Below are 13,027 nucleotides of genomic sequence, written 5' to 3' on the forward strand. Positions count from 1 at the left end.
AGGGGGTGGATGATGGTGTGCAAGGGTTCGCACAAGTCCTTGCATGACGGTTCACACGGGGCTGCGGGTGGGGGAGGGGCTGTTAGGGGGAGGGTGAAGGCATGTGGGTGGGAGCTGGTGTTAGCAGGAGGGTTTGGGGGGGTTGGAGGGTGGGGAAGGGGTTGGGAGGGATTTGGGAGGTGGGGAGGGGGTGGACAATAGGACATGAGCATTTGCAAGAGGATTCACACAAGGCCTCTCCTGAGGGCTTGCACAAGGGTGCATCCAGGGCTAGGGGTTGGAGGTGTGTGGGGGTGATTTAGAGGGGTGGCACAGGAGGGGGCTTGCACAAGGATTCACATGAGGGTGTTGTGGAATAATTCCTAAAATAAAATTATATTAAAAATATATCATTGTTCGCACATTAAGGAAAGGTATAAAATCGAAATGTTTCCAGGGTGGAACACAGCAGCAGCTGGTATGCAAGGAATCCCCTACATCTATGACTCCCTGAACAATATTGCTTGGAAAAGCAACACAGAGAATGGAGTGGAGTGAAGATTCCACGGCCAAGCTCTGTGATTACACAGCAGAATGGGAACAAGGTGATCCTGTGGAAGTGATAAGCGGCATGCTTGCTACCCTGAGCCAACAGTCTGTCAAATTTTGATGAAATGCTGTCCTTTGTGCGAACTTTGCTCATTATAATGTCATTATAATACCAAAACACACCTCCAGCCCAAAGGCTACCCGCCTCCAAGGTGCGACCACTCCTCCTTGAGTCTGCGCCCTGAATTTTTCGTAAACTATACCTTTAAATGCGAGGCGAGAGAATTTTGCACCAATCATAATAAAGGTATTTATGACTAAAGTCACTCAAACTCCACCTTGAAGGTAAAAAATAATATAAAAATAGTCCAAGAAAGGGGGGATGCTAGGGAAGACACCATCGTAAACAAGTCAGGGAGGATCCCATGACGGACTGCCTTGGACTCCCGGGACCAGTCGACAGGCTGAGCCTTTCTTCCCCCCACATAGGGACGCCTGTGGATAAGACTTAGACTATACCAGGTGCTTCCTCGGGGAACTTAGAAATCTCTCCAGAGGGTTACCTGTTACATTTATAGCCAGGCTGTATTGTTTGTAACTTTGTCGTGCGCTTTGTACCATTAACAATATTTTTACTTGCACGTGCTTTGCAGACAGTGTATTTATCATAAGAACCTTTATATCTGTTGCTTAAATAAACTGCACTACTTAAGTAGCTAGCCATTTCGGTTTCTCATTGAACGCGACCAAACACCAGAGTGCAGCCGTGCTAGTTCGTGAGCACGACTAGACTGAAGGTGCAGTCCACTGTTAGTGTATCCAGAATTGTGATAGTTTAAAATATATTAAACGTGACTGGACTGATAGTGGTGAATTGGGCATCACTCAGAATTTAAACCCAGCCGCCCCTAGCCTCCCACCTCAGTGAGGAGTGTTAGAACGCAAGTGGGTTTATTTTCTGCCAAAACTATTTTGCCGCTTGACACAACAGGTGTGTAGGGAATATTGGGGTGGTTGTGGAGGGGTTTGAGGAAGGATTTGAGTGGCAGGGGATGGGTGTCCTATGAGGTGGTTTTGCACAAGGGTTTGAATGAGGATTTCCACAAGGGCCTGTGGTAGGGGGCTAGGGAGCTGGGGGGGGATAAGGGAGGGGGTTGAGAGGAGATTTTGGGGGTGGGTAGGGGGGTGGGAGGTTTTGTGCGGGGTCTGGAATCAGTATTCACACTAGGATTTCCACGAGGATTCACATGAGGATTCACACAAGGGTTCCTGGGGGGGTTGTTTTGGGGAGGAGTACAAGGGGCGCTGGAGGGATGGGGGAGCTCAGAGGGGGGTGGGTGCTGCTGCACAGGAGTTTGTGCACAAGGGCTCTCACAAAGATTAACACGAGGATTCACACAAGGCCTTGCACGAGGGTTTGTGGGGTGGGGGAGGGGGCTGAGATGGGGCCTGGGGGGTGGGGGTTGGTGTGCGAGGGGCCACAGTCCAACTCACCGATCTCTTGGGTCCTCTCAAACCTCCTGGGTCCTCCCTGAATGCCTTGGACCCCCAAACACCCCTCTCCCCAACCTTCTGGGTCCCCCCAAACTCTTAGATTCCCCCAGTCACCCATCTCCCCAGTCTCCTGGGTCCCCCGAAAGCCCTGGCTCCCCCCATAGAGCCCAATCTCCAGCCTCTTGGAACCCCCCAACCTCCTGGGTCCCCCTAAAAGCCTACCTCCCCGATCCCCTTGGTCCCCCAAAATCCCATCTCCTGGGTCCCCCCAAACTCCTGCGTCTCACAAGACACCCATCTCCTGTCTGTCCCCAACCTCCTTTGTTCCCCCCAAACCTCCTGGGTCCTCCCCCAGTTCCCACCTCCCTCACCTCCTGGGTCCCTCCAAACCCTTTGGCTTCCCCCAGAGACACCCATCTCTGACCTCCTGTGTCTCCCCAACCTCCTGTGTCCCCCCACAGTCCCACCTCCTCCATCTCCTGAGCTGGTCCCCAGGATGTCCTCACCCTGTTGGCCAAGTGGGTGGTGCTGAAGATCGGGCTGAAGGCCAACCAGAGGATGCAGGTGGTGTACATGGTGAAGCTGATGGGTTTGACCTTGTGGAAGGCCTTGAGGAACCCCTGGCCTTTGATAGTGTAGATGGTGCAGGTCAACATGAGGAGAAGAGCGTAGGCCAAGCAGGTGGGCAAAGGGGCGGGGGGGACACCCACAGCCACAGGGGGCTGAGGTGCAGCAGGAGCATGATGGCAGGGCTGGGAGGAGGAGGGGGGGGCACCTTGTGGGGGAACCCATGGGGTGGGGACACCCTGGGAGGGGGGCACCCATTGGGGCGGGCAGGGCACCCTACGGGGGGTGGGCTGGCACCCATGGCGGGGGGGACACTATGGGGATGTGAGGAGAGGGGCGGTGGCACCCTATGGGATGAGGGTGGCACTCTATAGATGTGGGATGGGGGACCTGACACCCTAGAGTGCAGGGCTGGCACCCTAGAGGGCAGGGATGGCACCCTATGGGGTGTGGGGGTATCGTATAGGGCAAGGGGGGGGAGGGGCTAGCTCCCATAGGGGCTTGAGGGGGTACCCTGATGGGTGGGGAGGGGGAGACTGGCACCTATGGGGAGGGCACCCTATGGGTCCTCCCTCAGTTAAAAGCAGCTGTTAGTTACTGGGGGTGTGTGTGTGTGAGTGTGTCTGTAGGGGTGCCCCTCCATAACACCTCCTGGGGGTTCTCCTGTATGTGGGGGGGCCCTAATCCCCACTGAGGGCTGAGGGGACACTGGGGAGGGCTATGGGGACATTTGGGAGGGGGGGCTGAGGGGACCCAGATGGCTTTAGGGGGACATGAAGGGGTTGAGAGGACATGAGGATACTGAGGGGATATTGGCAAGGTCTAAGTGGACATATGGGGTTCAAAGGACATTTGGGGGGTCTACAGTAGAGCTGAGGGGACCCAGTGGGGACTGAGGTGGCATTTGGGAGGACTGAAGTGGGGGGAGGAGGGCTGAGGGGACATTGAGGACCCAGAATGAGTTTAAGGGGACATTGGTGGGGGTCTATGAGGGGCTGAGGTGACCCAGGGGGGGTGTGGGGACATTGGTGGGGGGCTATGGAGGGGCTGAGGGGATATTGGGGGGCTGAGGGGGACACAGGTGGGCTGAGGGGACATTGGTGGGGGGCTAAGCGGACATTGAGGGGCTGAGGGGGACCCGGGTGGGCTGAGGGGACCCAGGAGGACACTGAGGGCGCTGTGGGGACACTGGGGGGATAAGGAGACCTGGGGGGACATTGAGGAGCTGTGGGTGCCTGGGGGGCTGAGAGAGCATTGGGGGGCTGAGGGGACCCGGGGGAACGGGGGGGGGGACCTTGAGGGGAGGTATGGGCAGGTGAGAGGACGCTGGGGGACCCGGGAAGCCGCGGGGACAGACGAGCCCGAGGACGCGGAGCCGCCGCCGCCCGGGGCCGCAAAGTAACCTGTAACGGCCGTTCCCGCCGCCGGGACCACGCCCCTCTGGCGGGTAACCACGCCCTTAACCACGCCCCCACCGTATCTGCCCCGCCCCCGCCGCGCTTTCCGGCCCTTTCGTGACAGCGCCCGCCGGGCCGCGGGGGATCTGGGCGTCCGGAGAGCGATACCCCCGCCACACACGCAAGGGAAACTGAGGCACACACAGGCTTTGGGGGAGGAGGTTGGGGGGGGATTTCCTGGGGGAGCCCGGGCGTCTCCCAAGCCCCCCTTAATCCACACTCCCCCCTTTCCCGGGGCTGGGGCACCCAGACGCCCGGGTCCCCTGAAGAGGTGGGGGAGGGTCGGAGGCGGCGCAGAGCAGTAGAGCAAGCACAGCAAGGGGAGGGCTGTGGTGACCCAGGGGGGCTGTGGGGACATTGGTGGGGAGGGGGGCTATGGAGGGGCTGAGGGGACATTGGGGGGCTGAGTGGGACCCGGGGGGGCTGAGGCACAGCAAGGTGGGGGGGGTAATGAACGGGGCGGGGGCTGTTGGGGGTTCCCGTAGATTTGGGTGTTGCTATGGGGGGGGGGGTGTGAGGGACAAATTTGGGGGTCCCGAAATTAGGGGAGGGGGAGAAAATTTGGGGGGACCACCTGTAGATTGGAAGGGGGAATCCCATATATTGCGGGGAGGTCCCATAGATTGGGGTGGCCCTATCTTGGGGGAACCCTGGGGGTTGGAGGGGTTGGGGGTCCTGTGGGGGTTGGGGGAATATTTTGAGGGTGTCCCATTAGCTTGTAGGGGGGCTGGGGGACAGCAGCTGCTCCGGACTTCCCGCCCCACTCCCCCCCAGCAGCCACCATGTCTTTGGTGGGAGAGACTTCAGCAGGGATGGGGGTGTGATGACACCCCGATTTTGGGGGTGGGTAGGGGTGTGGATTGACAGGGGAAAGGGGAGAAAGAGGCAGGAGCAAACCCACCCCCCAAGGGGACCCAGGAGACCCCCCTCCCTCCCCAAAAAGGGACCAAAGTGTCTGGACGAGTGTCCTGGGTTGAGAGACACAGGACTAACTTTTCTTCTAATGCTGGGGAAAATTACACTTTTAGAAGACTCTAGTGTCTGAATTTGTGAAAATATTTACTTTATAGCCAGCCAGGCTCTGTGGGATTCAAGGTTAGTGTTTTCGAGCCTTGCCAGGTGCAGGGACAAGGAGGAGCAAGGCCTGGGCATTTGACCCAGGCTGGCCAACAGGAGTATTTCATACCATGAACGTCACATCCAATATAAATTAGAAAAGTTTGCTGCGTAGCTGGCTCTCTCCCTGATGGCGGCGGTCCGGACAACTCCTTGCCCCGGTGCCAGAGCCCTGAGGCCTTCCCTTCCTCCTGAAGCCATTGCGCTCGCAGTGTCTGATACTTGCTATCCACTGCTGGGAGTGCACAGCTTCCTGCTGATATAGATGGCTGAGTATAATTTCTGTATATCTTATATCAGTATCGGGATTAATACTGATTCTTTAGTATTATTGTTAATTATTTAGTCTTAGTCTATTAAATCTATTTATACTTCAACCTTTGTGTTTTCTTTGTGTTCCCCGATTCCCCTTTCCAGGTGGGGAGGGGTCATCGGGTGATAGAATAATTGTCTAACGACAATAGATTGTTATGGGCTCTCTCAAACCATAACAACGAGCATTCCACAAAGCCAAACAATACAGAAAGGTCCCTGTGGCCAACAGTGAAGTCCCCATGGCCACCTGGGGGACTCCATGGTTACCAGTGAGCTCCTGGGGGACTCCATGGCTACCCTTGGCCACTAGTGAGGTTGCAGGGGCAACAAGTGAGGTCCCTGTGGCAATTTGTGGGTCCTGTGGCCACCAGTGATGTCCCCATGACCACCAGCAAGGTCCCCGTTGCCACCAATGATATGGCAATGATGGCTACAAGCAAGGTTCCCGTGGACACCGGCGAGGTCCCCGTGGCCACCAGTGAGGTCCCTGTGGCCACCCATGGCTCACCATGGCAACCCAGGGCGTTCCCATGGCAACCTGTGAGGTCCCTGTAGCTATCAGCGAGGTCCCTTGGGCCACCTGTGGGTCCCTGTGGCCTCCAGCAAGGTTACTGGAGTTACCACCAGTGAGATCCCCGTGACCACGAGTGATGTCCCCATGGCCATCTGCGAGTCCCTGTGGCCACCAGTGATGTCCCCGTGGCCACCACCGAGGTCCCTGTAGCCCTAAGACATGTCCCAGGAGAAACCAGTGAGGTTCCTGTGGCCACCAGTGAGGTCCCTGTGGAAGAAGGAAAAGATGGACATGGAAGTGTCTCAGAAACAGTGGGCCCCACAGGAGAGGGGAAGGAAATGGGAAGCTTCTCACAGCTCCCTGAAACCAACCAGGGACGAAAATCCCACATGGTCAAAGAATGCACGTCCAGAGGACACCAAGAAGGGCAAAAGCCCAAAGAAGAGCAAAAGTGAAGGAGAGAGGAAAACTAGGTAGGTCTGTTTGGAAAACGAATCTGATACACTTTGAAAAGGAAAATGTGTCCTATGTTTGTCTTTGGAAAATAGATTCCTGCAACCCCTTTTCAGGATTACTGTGAAGGGTAAGACATTTTCCTGAGTTTGGTGGCAATGGCATAATGTTTTTTTCATGAACTTTTTTGGTTTTGTAGGACAACTACAGGGAAGCAAAAAAGCAGAGGAAAAATCCAGACTTCAGGTATGACATTTTTGCCACATTTACTCACTTCCTCATTGCTATTCCTACTTCAGTAACAGATGAGAGAAGCTGAAGCTTGATCACCAGGGAGTTGTTTAGAACAAACATTCCTATGCCCACGTTGCTGGTAGATCAGCACTTTTGTGGCCAGGTTATGAGACTGTATCCTGTGCCCGTTCCCTGCTGGGATCACGTCCCACCTTCCAGGGTCTGGTGTCAGCTTCCTTCCGGAAAGGTACTGATGTTTGACCTGTTTGGCAGCCATTGCAACTTCACTGCCAAATCAGATCAACAAACACAATTAGACTAGACATGCATTAATCCAAAGGGTAAATCGTTGAAGGAAGGGGTGGGAGCTCTCCTACTGCAGAACTAAATGACACTAGTCGGAATTCAGCAGGAGATTATTTTTTGGTCTCTGCTCTGAAGACACCGACCAGCTGCCTGGTAAGAAACAATTTTTGTTGTAGCCAGCCGGTAGGCCAGCTGGTGATCTTACAGTGATGAACGTGACCTGGAAGGAAAAGTGGTTTGTTATATGATGTGCTCTCATTTCACTGCTTTCCTCCATTTTTCTGTGTGCACACATCTCTCTCTCCACTAATACGCATCCGTCTGTCTGCTAAGCCTCGTTGCACCTCGCTCTACGTGCGCTTTGGTACATGAATCACTTTTGATACCCCCTTGTTATGTTCCTTTTCACTCCCTCTCTTAACAGCCATGGGGGGGGACTGACAGAGAGCAGTGGGCTGTGAGGAGATCTAAATTAGTACATGCTCAAGAACTCTCAGGGGTTCTGCAAGGACTGAAGGTGATTTCTGCTGTGAGGTGAGTAGGTGAGACAGCTTGGAAGAGCAACTGGAGGAGAAGAGCGTGGGAGAGACTGGGGAAAGGCCAGTGGGGACTACAGAGCACAAAGTCTGGTGAACTCCCCACCAAGGCAAATCAGTTCCCTCTGGTCGGTGTTTCTTCCTTTGTTGTTCTTGGTGTCTACCTTCTCTGCCCTTTTCTCTCTGATTCCTCGTGCTTCTTTTCGTTCCCTGCTTTCCTGCGCTCTTTGCCTCGTGCTCATGGTGGTTCTTTTCAGGAAATGGTGAGAGTGGCAGTGGGCTGCTTCAGATACTACCCCCAGTGATTTGTCAGAAGAAAAGAAAAGCAAGCCAAGCCTCCTGGACCTCGGAGGCAGGGGAAGAAGGAAAAGGTGGACACGCAGCAGAAAAAATTACCCTGCTGGCTTCAGTTCCAGTCATGGCCTCCTACTGTCCTAAACTTAATTACTGCTGGGATACAAAGTGTATCTCTGTATTATTTCACTACTAGCAATACCCAATAAATGTTGATCCTTGGCAGCCCACTCTCCATTTTTCTTGAGTGACTGAGACAACATGTCAGGGAGAAGACTTGTAGTTTGCAGCAGAAGGCAAAGAAATACACTGGAATTAAGACCATAATGGCCAGGTGTGGCTTGCGCTTTTCTCGAGGGTCAGGAAAGCTGCTCATGCAAGCAGCTTGGAGAAGGTTGCAGGGGGACAAGGGGTAGAGAGCAGCGTCATGGAGTGGGCCCAAAAGTGGACATAGTAGCACACGTTTTATTTCTGCCAGTGAACTTCTAGATGAACGTGGGCAAGTCCTTTTTCCTTTTTGTTCCTCAGCCGCTTCATTTGTAGAATGAGGACCGCCAGAGCTCTTTTGAAAATGGGGACCCCTTTCCCCTGGGGACACGTTGCTGTCATGTCCCAGGGTTGGGGCGACTCAGGTCCATGGGATGCCAATGTCAGAATTGAGGGGAAAGGCCACCAGAGGAGTCCAACCAGCAATTAACATTTATTAACCGAGCTAACCTTGCTGAAGTGTAAGTAAACTTAGAGCTGTGAGCCTCCTGGCATCGTGTCTTTAAGACGCCATTTGTAAAACCCAGGGAGAGAAAAGGGAGGGAAGGCAAAGGGAAAATGGCGGGTGGGGTGGAGAGAGAGGGAAGACACCGGACTGTCGTGCGCAGTTGTTCTCACCGGAACGTTCTAGAAGCTGGCCGGGGTTGGCGGGGTGGCTGCCGGGGCGTTGCGGGTAATGGCTACCCAGCAAGGATTCGTGGCCCTGCGAGGTAAGGAAACCGCTCCAGAAAAGTTCTGCCCCGCCGAGGCGTCCGGTCCTCCCGGAGCGCCGCCGGGGCAGCCGCGCCCTCGGCCGCGGGGCCGCGCCGCTCCCCCGGCGCCGCAGCAACTTGTCGGTCTTTGTTCCGGCGAGGCTGCTGAGCGAGTGTGTGAGGCAGTTTGTTGTCGTGTGGGTCTCCCCGGTTGCACAGAGTGGGTCAGATAGAGTGGAAAGCAATCAATTAAAGATTGAAGTAGGAGTCCCTCCCTCAGAAGCTAACGGCTGCTAAAGTCCGGAGAAGTGGAGGAGATCTCTGAGAAGAGTAAATGCAGTCTCTCGGGTTTTTTGCTGAAAGTTTTACTTGGGGGAATTGTTGGTTGTTTTGGAGAAGTTTCTTTTTTTCTGAGGGAGAACTAGAGGCTTGCTTGGGATCTTTGCATGCAAGGGGACTTTGTAGCAGGTCCTTGTAGCTTCGTTAATTCTTGTCTTCTCGAGGGAGATGTGTTAAGCAGAAGAGAGACTTCCTAAGAGGCCAGATGAGCAGTGAGTGGTGTGCCCGGTTTGCGTGGGCACGGCCAGCCTGTGCTAAACTCGGGGTACCTACAGAAGGCAGAGCCTTTCCAGGTTCCCGTCCACTGCTGTAGTTCAGAGGAGCAGCTGCTCTGCTTTGCTCTGGAGCGGGGTTGGGGTAGGATCGCTGCTGGCACTTGGGTTTTCCCTGTGTGTCCAGGAGTTTTTAGCTCCTCTGACTCTGTGAGGAGTCCCGTTCAGCATATCAGATGCCGAACTACTCGAGATGCTTTGAAGTGGAGTAAAACAGCAGGCAAGAAAGATCACCCATCTCTGTTTGTGCTCTCAACAGAGCCTTGTGCATGTGTTGGGTGCCTTCTAGGGTATGCCTATCTGTCTGTACCTGTGTCCCAGAGATGTGTAAAGCCTGCAGGTTTCAGGTGCTAACTGTCGTGGTTCACGTGCACAACTGTGACAAGTACAGGTTTAGAGGAGAGCTGGGTTTCTAAAACAGAGTCTGAGCATGAGATCCAGACCCGCACCTTTTCTTTCCCGTGCCTGTCAGGGGACCCTGTTGCCACCATCCTGCTCAGCCCATTTGCTTGGACTTCTGTGGGATGGGAGGCCTATGCCTTGGCTGTTGAAGGCGATGCCTCTGCTGAGGTCATCCCTGGCTCCCAGCTCATCACCCCTCATGGAACAGACAGGATGTTGCTGTTCCCTGGAGCCTGCACTGCGTGGACGATACCTGTGCAAAAATCTCAGAAGTTATCGTGCTTGCCTTCATGTGATTGCCTGACAGGTGAATCCATGCTACCTGTTTCCACCATGCCTGGATGCAGCCAAGCAATGGAATTGTTGCCAGGCCTGATGAGAGCACACAGCAGGTGATCATTTTGATGTCAGCCGTGATAAGGCTGAGTTCTTCCCGACCGCCCTGCCTGCCTGCTGGGACAGCACTTGCTGCCTCATGTGTGTGCATTCGCGAATGGCTTCTCTTTGTTTTACTGCTCCTTGGAGAGGACACGAGCAGGGAAACCATATCACCAAGAGTGTGCAGGCTCCGCACAAGGCACTAGTCCACTCGTGTCCTCCCTTTCCTTAGCCGTGCTCCTCTGTGTAAGAAATGGATTGACTGAAGGGAAATAAGCTAGGAATGGGAAGCAGAAGTTTGCTACATCAGTGGTGGGTTTTTTTAAAAACACCCAGCAGCAGTGTATTTCTCTTCTTCTTGGCCCTTAGTGAGCAATTGTGAACAAATCATTCCATATACTTGGTTAGCCATGTCAGTGGCCTTAGTTATAGTTATCAACAGAGGATTACATTCCAAAAGGCCACACCCTGGAGGTAATGCTTTGTAGAAACTTATTCTGGTTTTGAGAGGGAAATAGTAAGAAGACCTGATCCACCCATCATCAACAGTCCACCCTCCAAATTGGGTGGTCCACCACACATCATTCCAGGCTAGACAAGGTGCAACCTTGTCAGATCCTACTGTACCACAACAGGTTTAGGGGCACAGATACTTGTTCTCTCTACTGAACTGTCTTTGGGCCTCTTAGTCCCCACACTTCAGTACTTGACAGGCACCAAAATGTGTGGTCTATGGAGTATCTCCTTTAGTGATATTTATGGTAAGCATGCTTGGGTAATTTGGGTGTGTGCTCCAGCTTCCTGGCAGAAAGCACAAGACCGCCCCTATGACCAATATCATCTCAAAATGCTTCTTGAAATTCATGGCATACACAGATTTATAGCTCCCAGCTGGATCCTGCCCCAACCCATGGCTTATTGTCCTTTAGGGTTACTTGTAGTGGGCTGTCAGTAGGATGTACTGTCCACTGTTCTACCGGATCTGTCTGTGGGGGTTCAACTGATGGTATACCGAGTCCACCCTTTTTCCGCTGTCCTTACTGCTGTTTCAGTGGTGAGGAGTACTTGGAATGGTCCTCCCCACTCCGGTTGGAGGTTACTCTCCTTCTAGGATTTGACTAGTACCCAGTCCCCTGGTTTATATGGATGGACAACAAATTCCAATGGCAGAGTTTGAGCAAGAAGGCCTTTAGTCCTGAGGGAAGAGAAAGAGGGCGACAACTGTACTATATTATTTCTTGAGGAACATGTCCCTGGTTTCGAATGTGGGCACACCTTCTCTACCTCCAGTGTAAGGCAGTCCAAAAAGCATTTCATAAGGTGAGAGAATAGTATCTTTTCTAGGGGAGGTCTGGATCCTTAATAGTGCTATTGATAAACACTTAATCCATGGTAATTGTGTTTCAAGAACTAATTTAGATAGTTGCCTCTTAATGGTTTGATTCATTCTTTCAAGCTTTCCAGATGATGGGGGGGGTGGGGTGACAGGGAGGGTGGTCATCCCATGTTATTCCTAAAACTTTACATCACCCCCTGTAACACCTTGGAGGTAAAATGGCTTCCTTGATCTAAATCCACTTTTTCCACTATTCCATACGTGGGAGTTATATGCTCTAGCATTGCTCTTATCACTCCTACAGCTGTCACAAAAACTAAAAAAAAAAACAAACAACAAACTTCCACCCATCCAATAAGATGATCTACAAAGACTAAAAGGTAAAACTATCTTTACCTTTTACCTTTACCTTTTACTAAAAGGTAAAATAAATTTTACCCAAATAGGGTTCTTCCCTTAAGTCAGGTCAGATCTTGGTTTGATACTCGATTACATCTAAGCATTCATGTATAAGTTCTTTGTCCTTTGTCTCTACTTTTCCTTTCCACGAAAAAAGCTCGCTGGGTTGAGGCAAGAGCCAGCAGTTAAATCATCCTTTTCAATTAAAATTGCTTCATACTTCAGTATTCTCAAATCGGTTAGCCATTTTCCTGCGGTTTGGGCTAAAATGGTTTTTACTATTGTTGCATGTTGAGGCGCAGTGTGCGTTGAGGTGCTTTGCATGTGGAGGCATGTTAAAGCATGTTACGTGTTAAATGTGTTGCAAACTGAGGCATGTTGATGCATGTTATGGCATGTTGCATCTTGGAGTGTTGGGGCATGCTGCAATTTTAGGCGTGTTGAGGCACGTTACAGTATGCTGAGGCATGTTGAGGCATGTTAAGGCATGTTGAAGTGTTGGGTGTTTTGCATGTTGAGGCATATTCCATGTTGAGGCGTGTTAAAGCATGTTGCATGATGAGGTGTTCCGCACACTGAGGCTTGTTGAGGCGTGTTAATGTGTGTTATGGCATGTTGCATCTTGGGGCTTGTTGAGGCATGCTGCATGTTTAGGCGTGTTGAGGTGTGTTGAAACATGTTGGGATGTGTTGCGGCATGTTGCAGCTTGGCAGAAAAGGACCTGGGGATGTTGGTCGACTGTCGGCTGAACATGAGCCAGCAGTGTGCCCAGGTGGCCAAGAAGGCCAACAGCATCCTGGCCTGTATCAGGAACAGCGTGGTGAGTAGGACTCATCTGAAATGAGGAAAAATTTTTACACTGAAAGGGTTATTGAGCATTGGAATGGGCTGCCCAGGGAAGCGGTTGAAGCGCCATTCCTGGAGGTATTTAAAAGACGTGTTGACATAGTGCTTAGTGACATGGTTTAGTGATGTGTGTGTTTTGGTTTTGGGGGTTTTTTGGGGGGTTTCTTTTGTTTTGTTTTGTTTTTTATCTGAGTTAGGTTGATGGCTGGACTAGATGACCTTAAAGGTCCCTTCCAACCTAGACAATTCTGTGATTCTGTGATTCTATGTTTTGTGCTGAGG

This window comes from Numenius arquata, chromosome 11 (assembly GCF_964106895.1).
Source record: "Numenius arquata chromosome 11, bNumArq3.hap1.1, whole genome shotgun sequence".
Taxonomy (NCBI): domain Eukaryota; kingdom Metazoa; phylum Chordata; class Aves; order Charadriiformes; family Scolopacidae; genus Numenius; species Numenius arquata.